A 12,576-nucleotide genomic window follows, 5' to 3' on the forward strand; every position below is an offset into this window, starting at 1 on the left:
AATTATACTTCAATGCACATTAATACTGCTTAAAGTACACACAGATAACACATACACATATATAAATATATAGAGAGAGAGAGAGAGAGAGAGAGAGAGAGAGAAGCAACAAAGCTGGAGAAATGAAAAGACGCTCATTAGCATTTTTAGAATATAAGGTAACCTCCTCAAATTACTTGTTTTACTCACATGGGCAGAAAAGAAAGTGACAGTTTGTTTATTAATGAACTATTTTGCATCATGAGTGTAAAATGACTGAGTTTGGCTATGGCACGAGTTTGTGTTTTACTTTAGTCACTCTCACCATCCACGAGCCTTCGGGGCCTTGAATATTTCCATGGAGGACAGCTGTGATCTAAATATATACAGAGCGACTTCCTCACTTCAGGAAAAAAGATCCTCCCACAGATTTCCTGCAATAATAATAGTGGCAACATGAAGACTGCTCAGGTGAAACAGGTCAGAGGTTGCTCAGTTTATTTTACATCATTCCTCGGCTCAGACCTGTCACCGACAGCCACAGTGAGGGGGGGGTAGGGCGAGGTGCTCCCTTTGCCCTGCAGGCTCTGAAAACCTGTTTGACTCTCATTCCTGCACCCATAGGTGACAGCTTCTTCAGACTGCTGCAGCCTTTGTCTTTCTCTTTCATGGTGTCAAACAAACCCACACACACACACACACCTCTCTGCTGTGGCTCACAGCGCCGATGCTGATCTGCCTGGCAGCTGTTGTGTGCGTTGTCTGTCGGCCGCAGCACTGACGTGCACTGAAGTTACATAAGCTGGACCTCATATGATCCGAGTGTGTGTTTAAAGGATGAGATTCTACACTGACCTCTGTGGATGCATGTAAATCACAGGCCATATTAGGAACAGGCTGGATTTTGTTAAACGTTGTTGAGGTTTATCATTTCTTATTCTGGAGAATGAAAATTCATAATTTAGTCTCCCCATGTAAATAAGCAGATTATGCATTTATCTTAAAATGAAAGTTATTCATAACCAGAAATTACAATTGATATGAGGTAACACTTTGTATTCTGAAAGACCTTTTCATGCTAATTTTTACTTCCATATGAATAAAAATGCAAATTTTTTTTTAGGTGACCTAAGATAAACACAGCAAACAAAGAAAAATAGAACATATAACTTTGCAATCAAGTTTCTTCATTAAATTTGCTGTATAATCTTTTCAATAATTGGAATAGGCCAATGCAATTAGCAGAATTAGTCAATCTTTTTTCCATTCATTACTATGAGACTGCTGCTCCTTGTTGCTCCCTACAGAGGCACAGTAATTCTTGTTTACAGCTAAACACTAGGAAAGAAGTGACCTGGGATTTACCTAAGTTTTCACTATGAAACCACAAAAACAAATCAGCAGAACAACCTTTTCTTTACTGTTTCTGAGGATCATCGCTCAGGGTCGGCTTTCCTGACAGATTGAGATGAATTGTGTGGGAGAGGTGCGCTGCACGGCTCTGGGGACACCCATGAGAGGTGTCGCTGTGCAGCCTGTGACGCTTTCCCCGGCCGTGGGGAACAATAGGAGGAACCAGCTGCCGCGGGAGCCGCTGTGACACAGTGGAGGAACTGTTTACGGAGAGCCGGCCGCTCGGCTCAGGCCGGACACCGAGCTCTCCCACAGTTTATCACGGCGAGGCCCTGCAGCACTGCAGACTCACAGGCAAAGGTCAGCCTTCATCACAAGGCCTCCATACGACACTTTGAATTTATCTACAGCTGCTTTTGTTCTATGCTCTTAAATCCTGCCCACCTCATCGTGATTCCATTAAACATCCTCAACTTAACAAAGCTACCACTAAATAGCAGCTGTGAGATCTGTGCTGCAAATCTATCTACTAACTGTGCTCCTCTGAAGATGCTGTGTGCTTTTACTTTGCCTTTATCATCGGTACTGTCAGTTTCTACGGGTTGAAGATGATGTGTTGAAATATTTTCCTCACCGTCTAAATGTATAATATGCACTGCTCCCTTTAGAAATATGACAGAGTAAACTTAATGACCCTGACTGAAAACAGCTGGACTGTTCTCCTGGTTGTTCCTGCCTACACATCAGTCTGAGCTTTTACTCTGACAGAACTACAAACCTGAAAAGCCTAAGATGCAAGATTGACGCAAGCTGCAATGCAGGGCTGTGCTCATTTCCCCACAGTGAAGTTACAGTAAACTCTTCTCTTACTCAATCACACTTCAGCTGACAGCAAAAGACAGTTCTCTACATTTCTCCACAGCTGCCAGGAAATCAGACGCATCTCTCTACAACCCTAACAGTCAACTCCCATGATTCATAGCTGTCTTTCTAAGCTGTGCTTCATGTTTGTGTACAGGTTGTGGATGGGCAGCTGTCCCCCCGTTTCATGACAGGTTAAATATTGTGTTTAACCTTCCTCTAAATGTGGCCATTCCAAAATAGTTTCCTTTAAATGGTCCATGTAAACAGTGCAAGCCAGAGATACCCGGGCTTGGGTTACCCTGTTCTGTTTCCCACCTCCCCATTAACACATTATACCCCTTAAGAATCTCAGATGGGAATAATGAAATATTTGCACCTCCTGTTGCACAGTTTTCCACCTCTTTAATAACCGACATGGTCAGTTTGTCACTGGGTAAAGTTAGTGGAAGGTCAGGTTTGGCAGTGGGTGGGAAATGACTTGTCAGTCACAGCTGTGACAGTAAAAGCAGCAGGAATCCCCACAGGACTGCAACTAACCATTATTCTTACTATCGATTCGTCTGCACAGTCGCCGTGCAAGTTTTATTCTTCTCCTCTCAGTAACAAATTGTAAAACATGTTTCTGTTCATCCACTAGTCAATAAGAAGATTCTCAAAAAGAGACACTTGTTCAGGTTTACTGCTGAAAACACACTGCAAAAAAGCATTTAATCATTGAATTTCACAGTTCAAACATCAGAGCATCTTCCACAAACATTTGCAGCTAAAAAAAAAAAAAAAAAACACAAAAAGTTTTCAATCGCTAATTTTTTGGATATATACACATTTTAAGCCAGAATCAAAGCCACTGAACAGAAATCTCCCCCTGCAGGATGTTTCTGTTTGGTGTATTTAACATGCAGTTTGCAGAGCAACTGTAGATTGACTGTAGATATATTCACCTCACTTGTCATTTTCCACCAGGAGACAGATTAAACACCTTCTCAATCATCTGGCATCAAACTTCACTGCTCTGCCAATATTCACAGTTATTTGGAAGCTTCGAATTAAACAGTGAGCAGTGATATTGTGGTTAAAACCAGCAGCCTTTACAGTGGATTAAAGCCATCAATCAAGATCAAACCATCCCTCCTCGCCGCTATTTGCAGGGACACGAGTAAAGGCAGAGAGACAGATGCACAGCAGTTTCCAAGCAGATATTCAGTAAATCTAAATTTATCCCCAGTGCTGCTATTTTCTGTTTAACAAGGGGAAACAAAGTGCAATTAAGGAACGTGATCGGCCCGGACCTCTCAGATGGAAAAAACGTGACAAGTCAAAATAGGAGAAAGGAAAAAAAAAAAAAAAAAACAACATGATCTCCATTTGGGTTTTATCCATTCAGCAGCTTCACTTTGATGCTTCAGTGTTACCCAAAGCCACAGCCAGTTGTGTTGAGCGGTCTTAAATTACACAGCGGAAAACTGAGTGGAAAGAAAGAGGGGCAGGAGACATACAATACAATGGAGCCACTGGGGGGGGGGGGGGGGGGGGGGGCTGTGTGAATCTGCCAACATCTCTGCAACCCCCTCTCATTCAGGCAAAACCTTCCTGTTCCACTGGATCAGTTCGTGCTCAGCTTTAGATTTAGTCTGAGCTGCTCTCTGCAGTCGCCTCATCTTCTTCTTCTCTCCAAAAATACTGGACGGACTTTTTTTTTTTTTTTAACCTACTGACCTGATTTTTTTTTTCTCTTTTTTTTTGTTCACGTAGCTGAATTTCATATTAAATCAGTTTACAACAAATTATCAGTAAGTGGAACAGCATGTGACTGGGTCATTGTGCTGACAGACATGGATTAATAAAAAATAAATTACATTTTAATATGTAATACACAAAACATCTTGTCAATATCAGGGCATATCATTTTTGAGGTACTTTAGAAATGATGCTGCCATTGTTTCGTTTTTTCCACCAGAATGTACAGACAAGTTCCTTTTATAACTGTAAAACTGCTGCGTTAGTGTCACAAAACTATTTTAAAACAGCACCCTGAGGTGTTCTGAGGCTTTTCAAGAGCTGTATGAAAGCGGCACACTGCAGCTCAGTGAACACGGACGCAAACAATGCATGACTCAAAATATTCAAATAGCTTTCGATGCATATCAGGCCTCAGGAAAAATGCAGCAGGAACAAGTTATGAACACACACTTCTGAGAACCCATCACCTTTAAAACTGACAAGACAAACTCATCAGCAAACAGCTAACAGGCACATTCTGTTTCCTATTATTTTTCATGACTCTGCTGTACATTATTGAGATAAAAGCTTCTCTTTTCCCCACTGACTTCTTCTTCTTCTTCTTCTCTCCCTGCACACTAGAAAGTTTCTAAATGAAAACTCACACCCTGCCTGTGCACACACCGAGTCGCTCTATATACTGTTTACATTTTACTGGAGCCACTGACCCACTTCATACAAGGTCAGTGTGCACAGAGACACTAGCGGGTCGCTCAGTGTCACCTTCACACTCTGCAAGGCTCCAAGCGCAGAAAAGCCTTGTTGTTACCGGGTAGAGTTTCTTGTTCAAAACCTAGCAGTTGTTTTATGTGGCGTTGTGACAAATAGCTGAAGAGCAGAGTTAATCCCCAGCTCCTGCAGCAGCAGCAGCCCTGAACCTGGAGCTGATGGATCTGGACACTTTGTTTGTCAGCTGGACTCAACAACAGTATCAGGTTGGTCACACTCATTCCTCTGTCAATTGTCTGTGTGAAGGTCAGACTGATGGAGCTGGTTAACAGATATACAGTATTAAAGCAGCATTAACATATCTGTGAGATCCTGATGCAGGACGGGCAGCCAGCACGTGCGGGGCAGACCTCTGCTCAGACCTTGTCGCTCCCTGCACTCAATCAACTTTTCATGCTCTGATTATTGCAGCCAAAAATATATTATCACAAAACAAATCCATTTTCATGCACATATCAAAATTACCTTCAGTTCTATCACATTAAGTTCCTGTGCATCGTTTCATGTTTTCACACACGACTGGATTTGTTTGGAACAGAATAGTTAACAGAATATTTAAGATGGTACATAATCTTGATGGTCTGTGGCCCCGTCCCCTGCACAACACTAACACACACCAGAGCCAAAGAATCAGGCACCAAAACCTCTAAAGGTTCAAAGTTTCATCCCTTTATCAAATTAGTATCAGACTGTCCTTCAAACTGATGCATGTAGGTCACAGCCTGACACCTACAATAACAGCTTCCTGTCAGGACAGGACAGGTGCACAGCAGGTTCACACAGCTTCATGCGCACAAACACTCACAAAGCTCAGCACAACACAACTGCAAGGAGGAATCTACAACACGTCAGGAAGAAACACACAGTTAAAGGCTAAAACAACACAGCAGCTGTGGTCGACGACAAGACTCTTCTGTTTACAAAGAGTCAGAGTGATAAGATCAGCAGGAGAGAAGTATAAGGAGAAACAAGTCACTACTCTAAGGAAGAAGACTTGTCTGAGCCTGAACACAAAGCCAGCAGAAAAAAACATATGTGGACAAAAAACGCTCTTGTTTAGTTTGCTCATAAACTGAACACCACAGGAAGATATGACCAATGACCGAAACAACAAAACCAGGTAAAGAAGTTTACACACAACACGCAGAAATGCTCCTGACCCCAGGGAAGTGAAAGCATCACTCTGAAAGTAAGACTCACATCATGTCATGTTCAGGCCTATAAGCCCTTATATCACCTGGCTTTATCATATAAAGGCCTATGACAGATATACAGATCAATAATATTGATCACTATTATTGATAAACACTAACTAACTAATGTGTATCATTAAATCCTCACCTCAGTCCTCTGGAAAGAGCCGTGGTAACACTGCACCGACACAGGTGAGACATTGAAGACCGTCAGGTGGAACAACCGGAGGCCGCTGAATAACAACCGACGGGCGGCGGGATCGTTGAACGGCGGCGGGAGGAGGGCACCAGGGAGCTCGGACCACCATTGTCCCTCCACAAACCTGGTCCTGAAGAAACAAACAACCTACGAGTGTTTTTTTTTTCTGACATGGCTGTTTCAAATTACCTGCCTGATTAGAAAAGATGCGTTTGATTTACGCAGCGGGACTCCTGCAGGAGTCAGCTGTTGAAGTGCTTCATTCTCTTGTTAATAAACAAATCTACGGTTCTACTTTATGTCGCTTTAAAGCTATGAGCTAGAAAATATAATATTATTATTAATTATTATGATCATAATCATTTAGCTTAGTGTTAATATAATTAGCCTTTTTATATTCATGGACCTTGTTTTTTCATTCATGGGATCAGGCCTGTAGTGATGATGGAGGAGCTGCTGAAACGTATCTACAGAATCTGAAGCCTTCACCTCCCAGACGCCGCAGACCCTGCGGTTGTATTTTCATATGTACTTGAATGCAAATGTCCATCCATGCAAATGTCTGATCTGACACACAGAGACAGATAAACACACTGTCACACCTACGGGCAATTTAGACTCCACACGTGTTTGGACTGTGGGAGGAGAAAACCAACAGAACATGCAGACTCCACAGAGAAAGGCCCTCAAACAGGACTCATACCTGCGTGCGGTGAGGCAACAGTGTGACACCACCACTGCTCCACCGTGCCACTGCTTGTAGGTTACATAAGCAACACACATGCACAATAAAGATGCTCAGTACAGTATTGGATGTTTCCAGTATAGAGGAGAGAAAAAAATATTTTAAACCACATCTTTAACACACAGTAACATCTGGACCGATCCAGATGTGACATGCTGGCCCTTCATTTGAATATGTGGTTCTGTGTTTGGGTTTTGTTTTTTCACTGATGGCTCTTGTGGATCCAAAGTTCATGTTGCCCCCACTGTGATTTCAACAGCTGCAGCATCCAGTGACACACTGACTGTTGTTTACCAGGCGTGAACAAATGGCTGGGTCCTAATTCAGGGTGAACCTGGCATGTGTGACGTTCAAGGTGGGTTGTGCCAGAGGTAAGAGCGACACCGGACAGTTAACGACAGCTGAACCTGTCAGGGCACAGAGGCCAAACGAAAGCCAGGAGGGTGGTTGGATGTGGCCTTCGGTAGTGCCGAGGCACATGTTTGGCACTGGGGCAAATAACGTAGGCACAACAGGGGCACCCATGCCCACTTTGGACCAGACCGATAGGCCCACACACGTCTGAGAGGACACCCAGGAATAGGACCAGCTGGAGGACGGTCGTAGGAAACAGGCAGCTGTCTCAGTCCGGGCCAGGACTTCATTAAAGTGCTATCAGTGAACACTGGACTCATGCTTAAAGGGCCAGTCCGCTAATTTCACACAAGAAGATTCATTTACTCACCATGAGCAGTACTGTAGGCCGGGAAAACAGCTTTATAATGTACCTGTGGCATTTACCTGGAAAGGAAAGTCTATTGAAAACATGCATCATGGGAAACGTATGCTCCAAAAGTCAGAATATGTTGTTATCTTTACATCACTTCTGACCACATTTTTATATGATTTATGTGAAGAAATCATTTTTTTAACTAGCATCTCTTCAACGTAGCAACTGTAACTGTCTCCTCATACAGCATCTTTCATTGTTGATGGTGGAGTCTGCTTTTCCTGGGGTGGATTCAAATTATACACAAAGTCTATTATCTGCATTTTACATACGAGACGATAATCAGCGATGAATCACGCTCGACTGTCAGTCAGACTTTGTTTGGTAAAGCTTCTCAACACAGTCTCTCAGTTTTACTCAAACAGGTATAATTACCTGCAGTATTTTATTAGTCTTCTCTAAGTCACCGATTTTAATATGTTTTTATTTAAATATTAATAATAATAGTAAAAATACCAGGCTTGTGTCGTGTTGTGGAGCGTTTTTGTGGCTGCTGGTGTTTTAGCAGTCAGTTATAATTACAGGGTTGTGTTGTGCAGCTGCTCCTCTGTGAGTCTTCATTACTTCATTTTGCAAACAAGCAGGAAAAAGCAGGAATTTATTTTATTTCTACTTTACTTCTACTTGATTCTTTGTCTCTGTCTGCACCTGCCAATGTGCTTCTGACCTCTCCTCACTATCAGTTTGTCTTTGAGCAGCCAAATTTCCTTCCTGTTCCACTTTGTTTGGTTTTTGTTTCCATTTCAGTCAATTTCCTATAATCCCATCCCTGATTATATTATCTGATTATATATTTCAGGTTCATTTTTATTTTGTCTGTATGTATTTTATCTTATTTATCTTTTGGCAAACTCTATCTCATTCTCTTTATATGCTCTATAACACACGAAGCTCCTTTGATTGATTGGCTCTTTGAGTACACATGGGATTAAAGCTGGTCTGTTTGGCCTTTGGAGGAGTTTAATCCTCAAAACTGTGACAAATACAGGTCCTGATCCAAAAACTGGATCATGCCACTCATCTGATTCACAGAGGCTTGTTTGTGCGAAACGCAAGAGGGATGAAAACACGCTGCTCTTATTATTTCAATTCTGAGGAGCCTCATCAGATCACTGTCGGGTTCAGGTAAGGCACAACCTGCTGTAGATAAGAGCAGGCTCTGGTCCAAGAACAGGCTTTGTCAATCCTGCTGTTGCATCACAGATTTTATTCAGTCACTTCATAATGTGCAGTAATCTGATGTTCTCTGAGGTTTAACAAGCTGTCCGTGCTGCACGTCAGGAGGGGCCCCATCGTGTGTGCAGGAATGTGCGTGCTAAAATGAAAAACATAAATTTTCCACTGTGGAGTTCGAGGACCTCTATGGGAACTCACTGTATAGTTAAAGAGGCAGCCTATATTTTCCTGAGGGCACTGTATAGTTTCCACCTGCATTTAGTTGTGGGCAGCTTCACATGTCAGGCGGTTTTAGTTCTCCGTTTCCCACCATGCCCCACTCAACTCTCCCTGCTTTCCCTGTGTGGATGTTTTGTGGTGTTGGAGAAAAGAGCAGGAAGCATTTGTTGTGCACAGGATGCCCCTAAATGCACCACTCCCACTCAACTAATAACTTTTACACTTCTTCTTCCCCTTGGCCGTGCACACAAACGGGACACGCTCACTTCCTCTTTGGCAGTCACTTCCTCTGTGCTCACTGTGTTCCCTCTGAGTGTGTGTGGTCAGACGGGTCCAGAATCGAAATATTACATTATGCAAGATCCCCAGGGACAAGGAAGTTACAGATTCTGGCTCTTTACGATTTAAAATTTGGAAATTTTAAAAGTCATCATCCAAGAAAAACTCACAGGTCCAGCTGTGGGAGTCATGAACATGGAACATGTGGTGAGTCTAGTCCAGAGACTCTCCCCAGGTGTGTTAGCGAGTCCCTGCTGTCACCAGGTGTAGCCAAACAATAATGCGCTTCTAGGATTGTTCTCCACGATTGGTTTAACATGGAGGGTTTTTGCTATTTCATCCTTTTCTTGCAAGATTGACAATAAAAATATAGAGTAGATGCATCAAAATAGTTCTTACCTCATATCAATAATTTGACATATTTGTCAATATGAATAATTTGTAATAATCTCTGGGACTAAAAATGATCAGTGAATCTAAAATATAAAAGGAAGTTAGAGTATTTTTTTTTTACTGAGCTGCAAACTTCTTTCTTCTATAAATGGCATTTACTTTTTCCTCTTTCCACCATATGCACAAAAATAAAACATAAAGGAAGGAATAAGGGCAGATAGTGGCATCAGGAAGCGTATGAGCTACTGCACGAGATTCCAAAACAAAGTCTGGGATTTTCCTTTCTTTCCCAGAAGACAACAGTGTTACTACACAAGAAGATGACATGAATCATGGCGGTTATTTCAGGATTAAAGAAGGTTTACGAGGTGTTACGCTTCTCACGTTTTCATTCAGCTAAACAGGATTTGATGAGCTCCCGTTCCCAAAAAGCAGAATGAATGGGAAACCTGTGTGTGTCAGCAGGATATGACTTTTATGTAGATGAGCAGGGGACAGCGAGAAGGAAGCTGCCCTCACCCGCCTCACCCATCCCATCCTCACACAAACCTGATTCATCTCTTTCCCACTTTTTGCAGAGACGAGCAGGAAAAGCAGCAAAAACACTTGTGGGACGGGGGGAGCGACGGGGGCTTCACAGGATGTTGTTTGAGTTTCAGATCCTGTTTTCTTCCTTTTTCCCAAGAAGCTACACTAACGCAGGTGCACAAGCTGCCCCCCACTCCACCGCCACCTCCATGGCCCAAATAAGTCCAGCTCTTCCCCTTTTTGGTGGCAACCGTGTTCTTCACAAAGCCTTTCATTGTTGTTGGGACTTTTTGGCATTGCTGTTGTATCAGAAGCCTGAGGGGATTGAAGAGGATGGAGGGATCAAGGATTTTCGTGAGGACTTGTGGCCTTATGTAACACTTACTTTCCTCCTAACATGACTGAAAGGATCCACTTGCCAGTCCTACAGCTGCAAAGCCTGAGCCCTCTGTGTCTTTTTGCTGTTGTGCTCCAGTGACTTGTTTTCTGCTGCATTCTTACAAAAGTAAGACTGGCTCAAGTGAGGCTTTGTTGATTGATATTTACAGCTAGAAACTGTGGGGCTCTGAGGTGAAATATGCATGAAGGCCTGCTGGAACTCATTTTTCCCCCCACAACACAGAAGAAACCATGCTGCTGGACATGACAGGATGTAATGGCTGCTTTTGGTTTCTTAGAAGCATAAAAGAGTCAAAAGTTTAATGAACATAAAAACTCCCCGCTCATGCCCCGAGTCTAGCACAGAACCCAAACCTCAAATCCCCCCTGAAAAAACTCGGGGGCTGCGTTTCATTACAAATCATTCTCCAGTTTTTAAGTACACTGCTCAAAAAAGTTTCCATGACATCATCAGCTGTCAGTACGGGACGCCAGTCGCTTATATCTAAAATTCAAACCAGGGCACGCTGTACAGGAGGCGTGCAGCAGAGGAGTCTCCTGCTGGGCTCGATGTATAAACGGTGGCACAAAACCTGCAACATGAAGAGCGTGCACGAACGTGAACAGGCACAGAGGCTCCGTGGAAAAAAATCATAAAGTGAGTGCGTTGGAGTGGCGTCAAGAGTTGTTTTTTTTTTTTTTTTTGTTGTTGTTTTACCATGAGGGAAAAAGGCTTAAAAAGGAAGTCACAGCAGCAGGAATGCAACACATGCCACAGTAAATGTTTATTGAACAAACAGGTGTGGCTGCTGTTTGTGCATAAAGAGCCAAAGATCAAACACTGAGTGGGACATTAATGCTGATCAGAAAAACTAAACTTTCATCTTGTGTAGAAGAGATGCCACGTAGCACAGACATGTTTCATGCAACTCTCCCTGAGCGTTGAACTGTGACTCTAATGTGCAGAACACAGATACACTGAATAGTTCAAACTTCATTTCACGTCAAATTGAGTATAAAACATCTATTTATGGATTACTGCTTCATATTTTACTGTGTCTGTTACAAACTCCATTCATTGGGTTTATATTGGAGTTTTCCATTTAATGGTGGAGTCTTTTCAAGCTCCCATTCACTCTTATTACAACACTAAGGCAATGCTTCCTTTTTTATGTGCTTTATCACTGCATCACTGAACTAAACTGGTTTGTGGATTCATTTAAAAACAAATGATTGTCCATTGAAAATGACTGATGGCCCTTTAAAGAGTTGCGTAAGGAACAAACAAAGCGGACCCCTGCTCACAGTGAGATAAAGGTGCTGGACTCCAGGCCCGAACGGCTCAAATTCTCCAAAGAGAAAGAGGAAATTTAAATGACGTTGGAGGATCAAGGAGAAAACAAGCTGAAGGATCAAAACCAACGAGTTGTGGGGATAAAAATAAACCGAGCGTCCCAGTGAAACCTGGCACCTCCCGGACCCTGACCTTCACCTCAAGTAGTGGAGTTTTTATTCCCCCAAAGTGAGGGTTTAGGCGAGGTGGGGCAGGATGACGAAATAGAAATTTTATGTTTATATTTTTTATTTTGCTTTCTATGAATGCAGGACAGGGGTTTTCTAAACTGCACGACAAACTTTGCTCCCCAAGGTCGGACAGATGGTGGCGAGAGGAAGGAAGACAATGTGTGGTGCAGCACCACGGTAAAAATATCCAGCACACAACTTAAACTTCTGAGTCGAAGAACTGACCTCAGGAGGGAGGGATGTGCGTCAAAACAGAGCAGGTGGTGTGTGAGAAACAGGTAGTTTCCTCTGAGGTGGGGCTGCACACACACTCCTCCAATCATCTCACAGCTCACTGTTTAGCTTCTGTTGGCTTTGTTTTGCTTTTCTTAGCCCATCACTCTCTCATCTGTTGTTTGTCGAGGTTTCGCAGGAGATTCTGTGTTTTTATTTTCTATTTTTTGCACGCGATATCCTCACACCGTAGATG

Source organism: Mastacembelus armatus, chromosome 19 (genome assembly GCF_900324485.2).
Source record: "Mastacembelus armatus chromosome 19, fMasArm1.2, whole genome shotgun sequence".
Lineage (NCBI taxonomy): Eukaryota > Metazoa > Chordata > Actinopteri > Synbranchiformes > Mastacembelidae > Mastacembelus > Mastacembelus armatus.